The sequence below is a fragment of the Agelaius phoeniceus genome, chromosome 1, assembly GCF_051311805.1.
Source record: "Agelaius phoeniceus isolate bAgePho1 chromosome 1, bAgePho1.hap1, whole genome shotgun sequence".
In the NCBI taxonomy this organism is placed as follows: domain Eukaryota; kingdom Metazoa; phylum Chordata; class Aves; order Passeriformes; family Icteridae; genus Agelaius; species Agelaius phoeniceus.
Window position 1 is genome coordinate 70,531,483 of NC_135265.1, and position 11,474 is coordinate 70,542,956.

Here is an 11,474-nt window from a genome sequence, read left to right on the forward strand (position 1 = left end):
TTCTCCCACTGCACAGATCACTTGGGGAAAAAATGAAAAGCCAATTATTTCAGATTAACTGTGGACTTAACAGCCTAATTTAAGCATTCACGCTGGAAAATGAACTACAAAGTACACCTGTAGGAAACAAAGCCTTATAATCAAAGAAATTAATTTGTTCATTTCAGCTGCATATTCATTGAAATGCCTATCTCGTACAAATATTTGTCTGATATATTGATATACAAATATAATTTCAGTATACTAGCTGAAACTCTAATTAGAGTAATAGCTGTATTTGCTTTGTAAAGGTCTTCCTTGCTGAAATCAATTAAGAGTGCACAATGAAATTTCATTAAGCTCTACAATATGTTTTTCTACCAAGTGCCAAATTACTATCTTCCCGCTATCTTATTACAACCATGCATGATAGGACTCCTAAATAGATACAGAAATCATTGTGCCAACAACATCCTGTGCTTCTTTATCAGTAAGCATGGATTTTTTTCTCCCCACCTCCTGAAGGAACATATTTGCCATGCACATAAATGGCACTGAACTGATGAATACAGAATTAAATTTACTGAGGGATACACCTGCAGGCACATCAGCCTCCTGCTGCCCAGGAGGGTTCCCTCATACAAGGAGGCACAACTTCCATTCTGTGTGGACTGGGTCACAGGCCCTACTTCCAGCAAGCTCACCACGATGGGTGATAACTACCATCCCCTTTACATCCCCTTTTACCCTCATTTTACACAATAAACTGTGAGGGAGGGAAACAGGACCTTTACAAATGTATAGGTATTTACATGTTGCTCAGGAAGTGCTACAACAAGGCAAAGGAGCACCAGAAGTGATGGACAGAGAGAGGCCTGATCTAACCTGAGAGGCTCAGAAGACAAAGAATATGAATATCTCTCCTTCCCCAGAACAATCACTAAATTTATGCCTGGCTAGAAGAAAATTGTGAAAGAAGGCAAACAGGTACATGAAAAGCAAAGAAATCGAAAAGTCACACTTAGAGTCAAAGATGGTGCCAACAACAGCACCCAGACAGACAATGATCTTTGTCTATTCTTCCCAGCACCCTCTCAAGTTCTCACTTCTGCCAGCCTCAGTCTAAACAACCCAACAGATTTGTCACAACCACATGATTTGGGAAACTACGTCAGTTCTTTGCTCCTGAGCTTCCTCCGTGTCTCATCTCTCTCTTTATCCAGATTGCTAACACATGCATATTGAAGTGGTGAGTACAGAAGAAATACCTCTCATAGGCTAGACCAGCCCTTCTGAACAGTAACAGGTTTTTTATTCTAGGCTTGTACACCTGGGGGAATGAGGTCTGAATCCCACTTCCCTAATAATTTTTCCTGGTATTACATTGGCTGTCTTCAATGCCTGAGACCTAGAAGGATAACAACTGGATAGGGAAAGAAGACACTAAAGGAGTGCCAGAAGACATGTGGCCCAGACATATGGAAAGAAGGTAGACCTATGCTACAGATGTATGCTGCTCCTGGGAAGAGGGACCTGGAAAGCACCTGGTAAAAGTAGGATCCTCACAAACATAAAGGGGCCAAAGTGAGGTAACACAGCTGAATAGTTCTGGAGTCAAGAATGATCTCACAACACTGAAATCTCAGAAGCCTCTCTGCATGACAAAAATTAAACAGGTGCCTCCATACTTACTCTGGAGAATTGACTAGTTTTAAGTTTGCAGTTCTTAGCTCATTAGTGGAACAGAAACACTTTCTTCACTGAGAGACCCCAGAAAGGAGCAAAGAATTGTGTATTTTGCTGAGGGCATAAAAATATATTTAACATGACCCTGAGATTAGATCTGTTGGTTGGAGCATAATGCTAATGATGCCAAGGATATGGGTTCAATCCCTGTATGGGCCATTCACTTAAGAGTTGGACTCAATCATCCTTCTGGGTCCTTTCAACTCAGAATATTCTGTGATTCTATTTTCTAATATAAATAAGGACTGGCACTTTTATAAAGCCAGACAAATATAAGTTGGGTTTCTCAGATATTGTATTTAGGACCAGTGAGAAAAACTTCACCATTTGGGAGGAGTTTTATTCCACCAGCAGCACTACCACCCACCTAAGTCTGTCCATGTGTTTGCGTGGAAGAGTGTCGTGTCTTCCTGCAGCACTCATGTCAGAATTAAAATGCCTTGCATTGTAGACGCATTAGGAGTGCTTTATCATGCTCTACTCTTACCCACAGTGGCTCATTATGATTGGGTAACTCAGCCATTAAGCTCCACAATAAGCCCACGCTGAATCCTAAAAAGGGAGCCATATATAGGCTATGGAGGTGTTGAGTAAGAGAAGATTTACTGTGCTCTACATAATTAATTTTGCCTTCTATCTTTCCTGTATTTTAAGCAAGCTGCTAGCCGAACACACTGAATAATATTATTAGTCAGGTACAGTTTCATCAAGCATCTTCCAACCTAATGGAGTCCTATTGCGTCCAGACTGTTCATGATCCCATCACAAAGAACAACTGAAAATCTTTCTTTGGAAAATACAGATGATTTTTTTTTCTTTTTCCTTTTTCTTTTCAGCTGAAAGTCCTGGTCACTTTGGAACATGGATAGGCATTGCTTCAGACCCAGCATCCTCCATTATCCACGTTAGCAGCTCCTCATTGCCAGGCAGCTTTTGGAAGAAGCATCTTTTGGACAAGAACAAGGAGAGGGCAGGAAGCACCCAAATAAAACAAACTATAGGGGAGGAAAACAAACAAGAGAAACGCAAGAGAAAGGGAAATTGAGAGCATTTTGGCAAAGAGACTGGAGTTGAAATGTAGTAAAGTAAAAGGTCTGACCAGAATCAGGTAAGCTGGTAGAAGGAATATGCTACACCAAACACGTGGGAAGAAGAAAGATCAGAGCCAGCTGATTAGAGCCCAGGATGGGGAGCCAGGCAGTGGTGGACAAAAGGTGGAAGTGGAGAACACTACTCTAGTACTACCAGGAGATGAGATGCATGTGATGGCAAAGGCCAGGATATGGAGACACCCATGATAAGCTGCATGGGAGTATCATTCTAATGTCATATTTTAACATTTTTTGTACCTTTTCTACCTTCAAATACAAGCCAAATTGTTACTGTATGTTAACTGTTACTGTCTTGATGTTAAAAACAAGTATTTTCAGCCGGTAAAGCCAAGACTCAGGGTCTTAAAAAAAACAGCTGTGCAATGTTAATATGTAGCTCTTGTACACCAACATGTTAAGCAGCCTATATTAAGACCTCTTGCTGCTCTTTCCCTCTACTTATTTCTCTTGTGCGTTTTCTTTCATAAGTGAGGTATGAATCGTCCCAGCACGTGCCTTTAATTCATAATATTAGGTAGGCTGTTTCTTCCCCCAGTGAGTATGACTGCAATTAAATATATTTTTTTTTCAAATGAAGCTGTTAATATTCATTAACAATGTCTTTCAGAGCTCTAGACTGCAGCTGAGACTCATATGTACACCTGCTAACTACAGTTTAGTTGAGAAACTTTTTAAATTGAATTCTCCCTTCTTAAATATCACAAGAAGCAAATCCATTTAAACCTCATCATATTGAATGATACATTTAATGATCCAGCTGGACACTGGAACATTAAATGTCAAAATGCTTCAAGAAAGAGTTTGTCCTCTTTCCAGGATAGCAGAGCTATTCCTATGCTTTTTGCAGTTTGCAATGGGTGCTCACAGCTCTTTTGTTTCTTAAAACTAAAAGCAAAACCAAAGATAGGCCTGTATGAACAGAGAATTGTATGAGTTTCATAGTTTTAAGCCTAACTAACCAAAAAGCAAACAAATTCATAGCTTCACTGGGAAGATAGAGATGACAACCCTAGGAAGTGAAGCATGAAGCCTGTGTGACTGCATGCATTTTATAAGCAGAAATAATACTCTACTAGAGAGAAAGTATAGTTTATATAAAGGACAGGGATTCTGTCTGACCAAACCAGATACACACATTATCAAGAGGGCTATGCAGAAAAGTAGGATTCATGGACCTGATCAAATAAAACACTGAGATGTAATAATCTATACTATTTTCATTGCCAAAATGTAGCAGAGAAAAAACCAAACCCAAACAAAGAAATAAAAAATGCCAAACAAAATAGTCCCTTGGGGCCTGTGATGTTACACTGATTTTAACAAGGGGTAAAAAATAATGGAGACCACCAGAAACCCAATGGATACTGACCAAGTTACCTGGGCAGGGAGTTACCTGGGCAGGCTTAAGCTGAATTTATCACCAAAATATATCTTCTACAGGGATTAAGCAAGTAAATAAATAAATCAGGTCTTGGATAAATAAACAACTCATCATTTATCATCTCTATTTGTCAGCAGATTATCTTGTGATTGTCTCACATGCTTTCACATAACTCAGGTAACCAAAACAGGAGGGTTGAATGTGCTTTAGACCTATGACCCATTTATTTCTTTTCTAGGCACTAATTTCCCTCAAGTACACCTCAAGTGGAACAGCTCCCTGGCAGCCACTGAATAGATTTTGTTTCAGCATCTGACTACAAAAGGGCAAAGCTGGAACTTGATTTCAGGAGGAACCAGGAAGATGAAATGCCCTTTACTAGATTATTTGGAATGGAGACATGTGTTTAAAAACTAAGGGAGAGAACACAGTGGAAAATAAATCCCCCAGAGCATGGTTTCCCAGAGCTCAGAATAGGTGCAATGAAAAAAAAAAAGTGATAAATCAGTGACAGCTTTCAAACTATGGATGGAGTCTATTAAAAAAAAAACCAAAAAAACTGTAGTGTTCCACTTCTTGGAAAGATGAAGAGCCTTCATCCTTATTTATGTTGCAGATCAATCCTGATTTAGACAGCTGATAACTAGCAACTGTTTTGTTCCTCTGTGGCCTCAACAACAAAGAGGCAAAACCTCTGGGGAGCTCCCAAGAAGAGTTCCACACGAAGGAGAGAAGGGGATGGTTCTCCCTCCGCACACACTTCTATTCAAACAGCTCTGGCATTGCATGCATTAAGGACAAAACCAAAGGGAAACAGCAGTCCTTCAGCAACCTGGTCAATCCAGGGAAATAAGGACCAGTAAAAGGAGACCTGGGAGACATACCTAGGGGAAAAACTGATTAGATCCATTCAGCCTAATGGACTGTGTAAAAATTGATCACAGCAACAACACTCAGACAGTGATAATTGTCATCACAAGTTATCAGCAGCCATTGCATTTCAGGAATTTTCTCCACAATCCTTTTCAGACACCCTCAAAATTGATTTTTCCTGGCACATCCTCAAATGTTCTATTTAAAAGCACACCGGCTATTCAAAAAAATATACAAGTATTTTATCTGAGCCAAGCAAAAGTACACTCATACCAATAACTTGTCTGGGATGATGGTCTGCAGGTATAAGATGAAGAAAAAGCCCCAGCAATACAACTGAAGAGCTGTCACTGCTGATCTAATCCAACTAATGTGATAGAGCATGCAGGGCTCTGTCTCATTGGGTGAAATGCCTGAAGCACAACAGGCAAGATGTGTTTCATCCTCAAATTCCAGGAAAGCATTGTGCAAATGCTCTGCGTGGGAAGGCTGTCTTTGCATGGCTCATGTGACTGAGTACAGTTAAAATGTCCCAAATCTCTTCCTGGTGTAACTGCATCGTTACACCAGAGGCAATCTGCCTCACAAACCTAACAATCTCTCATGAGGGAATGCTCTACAGGGCAGCAGCAAGAGATTGGGAGAGAAGGGCTTGCTCCTGAAAATCAAGTGATGCTTTCTGTGACCAAACCTTTGCAAATTTAAAGCAACATTAAGGAGCCAAATAGCATAAAGGGCATAACTGCCAGTGGCAAGGTCCATTGGCAAGATGGCATTTCAAAGTAGCAGAGAGTTTTTACACCCTCAAGCTTTTCATTAACCTGAAGGATTATCTATCTTTGATGATGTTCCAAAATGCTGCTTCTAATACCTGTGAGGAACCATTTCACTGATGAAAAAGCACCTTTTTGGGGATTAAAAAAAAAACCCAAACATTTAACACCTCTGTGTTTCATATAATATCCCCCATGGCAAATATTCAGAGATGGACAGTTAAGTCAGGTGTCCTGCCTTTTCCTCCTCAAAAAAGTATATAGTCAGTTGCAAACTACTAATATCATAATTTCTCACAAGCCGTCATATAACTCTTCTCAGTCAATTTTCTTAATTGAAAAAGGAGTTGAAAGCACAGTTAAACACTGCTAATAGCTTCAAGACTTCCTTGGCTTTTGCTCATCTTTTAGCTTCTGCTACAGAATAGTCAGGATTTGTTTATTAGCCTCTTAGATCCGGATGAGATGATGGGACTCAACAAACAAAATGAGAATGACACAAACAATTAAACAAAATAGAAGTATCTCTTCAAAAAAAGCTTTTCAAATATAATCCACCGAAAAAAAGCTGGGTGAGAAGTCAACAATGTAGTTCATTTGTATACTCCTCCAAAGAAACATGGTGAACAGAACTGAGGGGGTTTGGGGGAGTTTGTTTTGGCTGTTGTGTTTTTTCCAATTTGGCTCTTGACTCTGTATTCCTTCTCTGGCAGCTGGATGTGGGAATAACAATGACAAATGAAGAAAACAAGCAGTTCTCTTACTTCTGCAAGTCCTGCTGCAGAAAGAGACAAAAATGATGCTCCAGTGAACTTCAGGCTCTAAGGTTCTTACGGCTGTTAGGTAACAACAAAAAAATCAAAGGAATCCAAGTTTACCCAGTTCTTCAACTGTGACAGCTGTCTGGCAATGCTGTATCACCTGACACAGGATTTTGTCCCAGATATATCAGTGAAAGGTGAAACTTCTTGGTACCCCAGAGAGCAGTTGCACCTAAAGGGCACATAAAAGCTACAAGTTCGTAAGTAAACCAAAGCACAAACTATGCTTCTCTCTCTCTGGCATGTTATCTCAAACACACACAGTAAACAAACACCAGCACATCTTGAAATCTCTAACCCCGTGCCAAATGCAGTCACAAAGACATGTAAGACATGAATTAATGAACCGGCCAGTTGGAAGTGGAAGACGAAGTCTAAATTTCACATCAGGCTAACATCTGCACATCTACTGGGCATGTTGATGGTAAACACAAGCTTCTTAGCATAGATACTGATGATATCCCTTATTTCCACTAAATTAACAAAGATCCCTGACATGGTTGAATAGTAGACTCACCAGACAAGTATAATAGATATGCTGCAGGGGTAAGATGAAGGACTAATTATCCTAATTTGGTCAAGTTCATTTGAATATCTTGCCTTTGGAGAATAAAGAAGCCTAAGGAAGTATGGTCCCAAATCCCACATCCAAATTCTTTAGACTTATTTAAAAATCTAGTTCATGAACCTTGGAGTAATTCTCCCGAATGTCTTTTGAGGCACCTGTCTGAGTGTCTGAGGGCTTAGTACCTGGCCACTTGGTGGATGTTCAGCATACCTGAGAAAAATGGCTGCCCAAATAAGGGAAATGTGGAGGACACAGTCAACAGTGATTCACTAGGTTGATATTCTCCCTATTGTTCCCTGAGCCCTCACAGAAGCGGGTGGAGAATTAGGGAACTAGTAGGCATAAGGTCGATGAGCTGTTCTGTGAGCAACACAACTGATGCAGCTGAGTCTCCTGCAGATGTATGCCCCACATCCCCCACTTAAAACAGTGTTGGCAATCCTAGAACCCCTCTGGTTCCCCTCCCAGTGCTCATCTGTCAGCCTGCACAAGCAGCAGCACGTGTTCCATCCCATTTGGAGCTGCACAAGCTGGCTGGTCAGTGAGCTGTGGTCTCAGGCTGGGTAAGAGATTGATCATTAATGCCAGTCCTTCACTTCTATGGGAGGAAATAGAGCATTCTAGTAGAAATAGGGCATTAATAGGAGTCCCTCTTTTCCAACTATCTATTGGAATTGATTAAAACTATACACACCTACAATCTCTTTGCCCATTGCCCCAAGACTTTATCCCCTATCTAATTCAACCAAGGAATTAGAAAAATTGTATAGAAGGAATAGAGATACGCCTTTTGTCATAAAGTCTGGACTCCTAGGAACCAGGCATTATGTATGCTGAAGAAGAATTACTGTGGAACGAACAAATTAATCTCTTCATAAAACCAAGTCCAAGGGCCATTCAGAGAAGCCTATTTTCCTGTTCTTAGAACTAATTTGTTTAGTTGTCCTAGAGGTAGGGTTAGTTATTTGCCATCAATAAAAATTATCATAAATACTCTTCATTTTCAAGTCTCTGAGTTAATTCAGTGCCATCTGAGCCACCCCCACAGAGAACACAGATTCTGGCAACAAAAGTTTCTTGTTGCCAGCTCCCTGCCAAGTGTTAGAGAAAAAAGTGCTTTTTCTTCTGACTGAGCATCATCATGCACAGCACTTTCCAGATGGCAAGGGAAAAAATGGAGAAGACCTAGTCAGCAAGGATTTAACTGAGGAAGGTGTTTTGCACCCACAAATTTGACAGGATCCAACAGGAACAGCACCACCCATCAGAAACTCCACAGATCAAGTTTCTTTAAAAGAAAACTGTGAATTTCTTGTTCGAACATCTCCTATAGAAAGTATAAAAATGGAAGGTGACAAACCAGAATTCTAGCAGTCTATCAATCAGCAGCTGAAAGACACTTTAAAGTTTCAATTTATTACCTTCTGGTGTTGGGTTTGGTTTTTTTTTTTTTTGCTTTCTATACAGTATCTAGCACAATGAGATCTGGAAGACTATTCAGTGTTTTTAGGTACTACTGTATTACATACACCATATGCATCATCAGAAAAAGGCAGAATGGCTGCAAGCTAAGGTCATCAAAGTTTACAGCCGTCTCCATCAGAATAAGAGGTTCTTCAGCTTGTCAAATGAAGGACATTTGTGTTACACTCTATATTCTTTGTGGCAATAAATTTTTCCTGGCAATGCTGTTAAAATGGCAAGTCTTGACTCAATCCTCTCCTTAGTGCCCATAAACTAAGGTAGAATCTCTCAAGGCTGAAATATGCCTAGCCTGTTTTCAAGCACCTATTACACCAGTTTGGATGCTTTATCTATGTTACCTGCTGCTTGTCCTAATAAGCAGTAATGCAGTGTTGACTAGATGATTTCCACAAATCCAAAGAGGTTTCATTAAATGTCAGCAATGAAATGCAGACACAACCTTAAGAAATGTCAACACAAGGGTAGTTTTGATTCTTAGATGTAGAATATAGGTAAGAGGATAGAAAGGCCTTTATATTTTCATTTTAGTTATTGAATTTTGTGGCTTGAGTCACAATGCAGGATTAAGTAACTTAAACATCTGATAAAGTTACTGCTACTCCAGCATCTGAGCAGCACGGGGAAGTAAGGCTGTAACTATCTTCTCTGTGTCTCCTGAAATGCTCCAGAGAAGTGGAATATACAGCTACATCCATCTATGCAGGAATAACTTTTCATTAATTAATATTATATTGTCTTTCACAGTGTCACAAGGTGACAAAATTGGAAGAGAGAGCAGTGCCTAGTACTGTTAATAGTAAAAGCATCAAGATGCAAAACTCTGATCAGCCCATTATACTACACAGCTTAATGATAAGATTAATTCAGTGACAGGGTTGGGAAATACAAAACAGTAAAATGCAATAGATTATTTATTCCAGAGTTGGTCAGAGTGCTCACTAAAATCATGTAGATGAAGATAAATGCTATGGATGGATTTGAGAAAGGAAGGAATCATTCTGTGCATGGGATCTGCAGGGAGAATTCAGGCTTCTTATTCAAGGGTATAAAGCAATCCACCCCCAAAAAGCTTGGAAAGGGCTGTTCCTCCCGTCCATGGTCATTAACAATTAAGTTGCACATCCTTCCCCTTACACCCAGCAACCCTTGAGTGAGCATCCCCTGCACGTTCAGTGATCAGGGAGGAGCAGAGAACATAGGTCACAGCATGGGTAAAGTTAACTACAGCAGAGGTCGAGGTGTGGAATATAGAACCAGTGGGACTTCAGCTGTCTCTGAAGTGCAGCACCTTACATTTATCTATGGGCTGGATACCAGGAGTGAAATCTTAATGATTTGCACTGACGTGGCAGATTTCACATTTCTAGGGAAAACAAACAGTAGGGCAGGGACCCTTGAGGCAATAATGGGAATTCTCAAGAACAGCAAAACCACTTTCATCCAAAGGAATATTTCTGTGTTATATGGAGCTCTCACCTTCCCAGCAGCAGCTGGTCATTTCAGCTGGGGACCTCAGGAGACAAGAACATTGCACATTGTGTAACTGTTGAAATTTCATTATACCATTAGAGCTGATGACAGGATTCAATATTTATTATAGGGCTAGGACACCAATGCAAACTTTCTGTTATGAGCAAAGCTAAAATCAGACTGGAACTTTTCCCAGAGTATGGGATGAACAAGAGGAGCCTGAAGCTGAGTTGTCACCACCTTCAAATACAGATGACTTAATTAAAACAAAAAAACGTATCTGATTTGACTTTTTTCCCCCCTTACCTCAAAGTCAGCACATTGGAAAGTGAACATAATTTATCTTACTGAAGAAGCACATGTCCAGGTGAATCCAAGGGAGGGGCTGGAGAGATTTGGCAATGAGCTGGAGAGGCTTGGTAATGAACACTTCTTTGCACAACTTGGGAGCCTTGTTCCTCCTTCCACTCTGACTGCTCTCTGCTGTGTTAGGATTAAAGAGAAGCCTTCAGTGGGGTATAAACAGCATTTATTCCCTCACTGTGGTTCTTCTATGCTGCCACAGCAGTGCGAGTCTCTTTACTGTTGGTCAGTACCAGAAAACCAGCAGCAAAGCACACCAATCCCAGCAAGGGTACAGCTACACCAGTATCAGGGCATCTCACACATGTAGAACTTAATTCCACTCCCTCAAACAGAATAAGATACCCCTGGAGAAGCACTTTCATCTCTGGACAGATCTGTCCACCATGTGTATACAATCCACACCACAGAGGGTGACCTCAAAGCCCTCTTCCAAACCAGCTTCATGACCATACAGGCAGCAAAGCAGCACCCAGAGGTGCTGACACAGCTGAAGCACGCAGACCTGAGCGTGCCTGGACACATGGAGCAGGCTAGCGGACTGCCAAACATGTCTGACAGGCTGTCCACAAAGCACTCCTGTGGACACAGGATGAGCAGGAGACACGTGCTGCTACGGTTAAGGTGGTGTGCAGGCCAACAGAGACAAAACTGCAAAAATCAATTGGGATTAGGCAACACATACATCATGGATCCAACCCAATATATTTTAAGTGATTTACAAACAACTTTGAATAACAGCTCCTCATGAGAACCAATTTATTTAGAGTACCTGAAATCACCAAAGTCCCTCTTTGAGCCATCAGTCATGCCTAAGAGATTCCCACTGGCCCCAAGCACAGCAAAAGAGTCATACTCCATTACGAAAGATCCTTTTAATTTTCTCCTTAACATTCTACACCT

The 11,474-nt window shown here is 40.7% G+C and overlaps 1 long non-coding RNA gene across 1 annotated transcript in view; it reads right to left on the minus strand.

The window, feature by feature from the left end:
• The window catches only part of LOC143694523 (uncharacterized), a 142,427-nt gene extending 131,418 nt beyond the window's left edge, over positions 1-11,009 (minus strand). Inside the window, exon 1 of the long non-coding RNA XR_013183080.1 lies at positions 10,515-11,009. This is a non-coding gene — a long non-coding RNA (uncharacterized LOC143694523). The remainder of the gene's footprint in view (positions 1-10,514) is intronic.
• Positions 11,010-11,474: the final 465 nt, after the last annotated feature.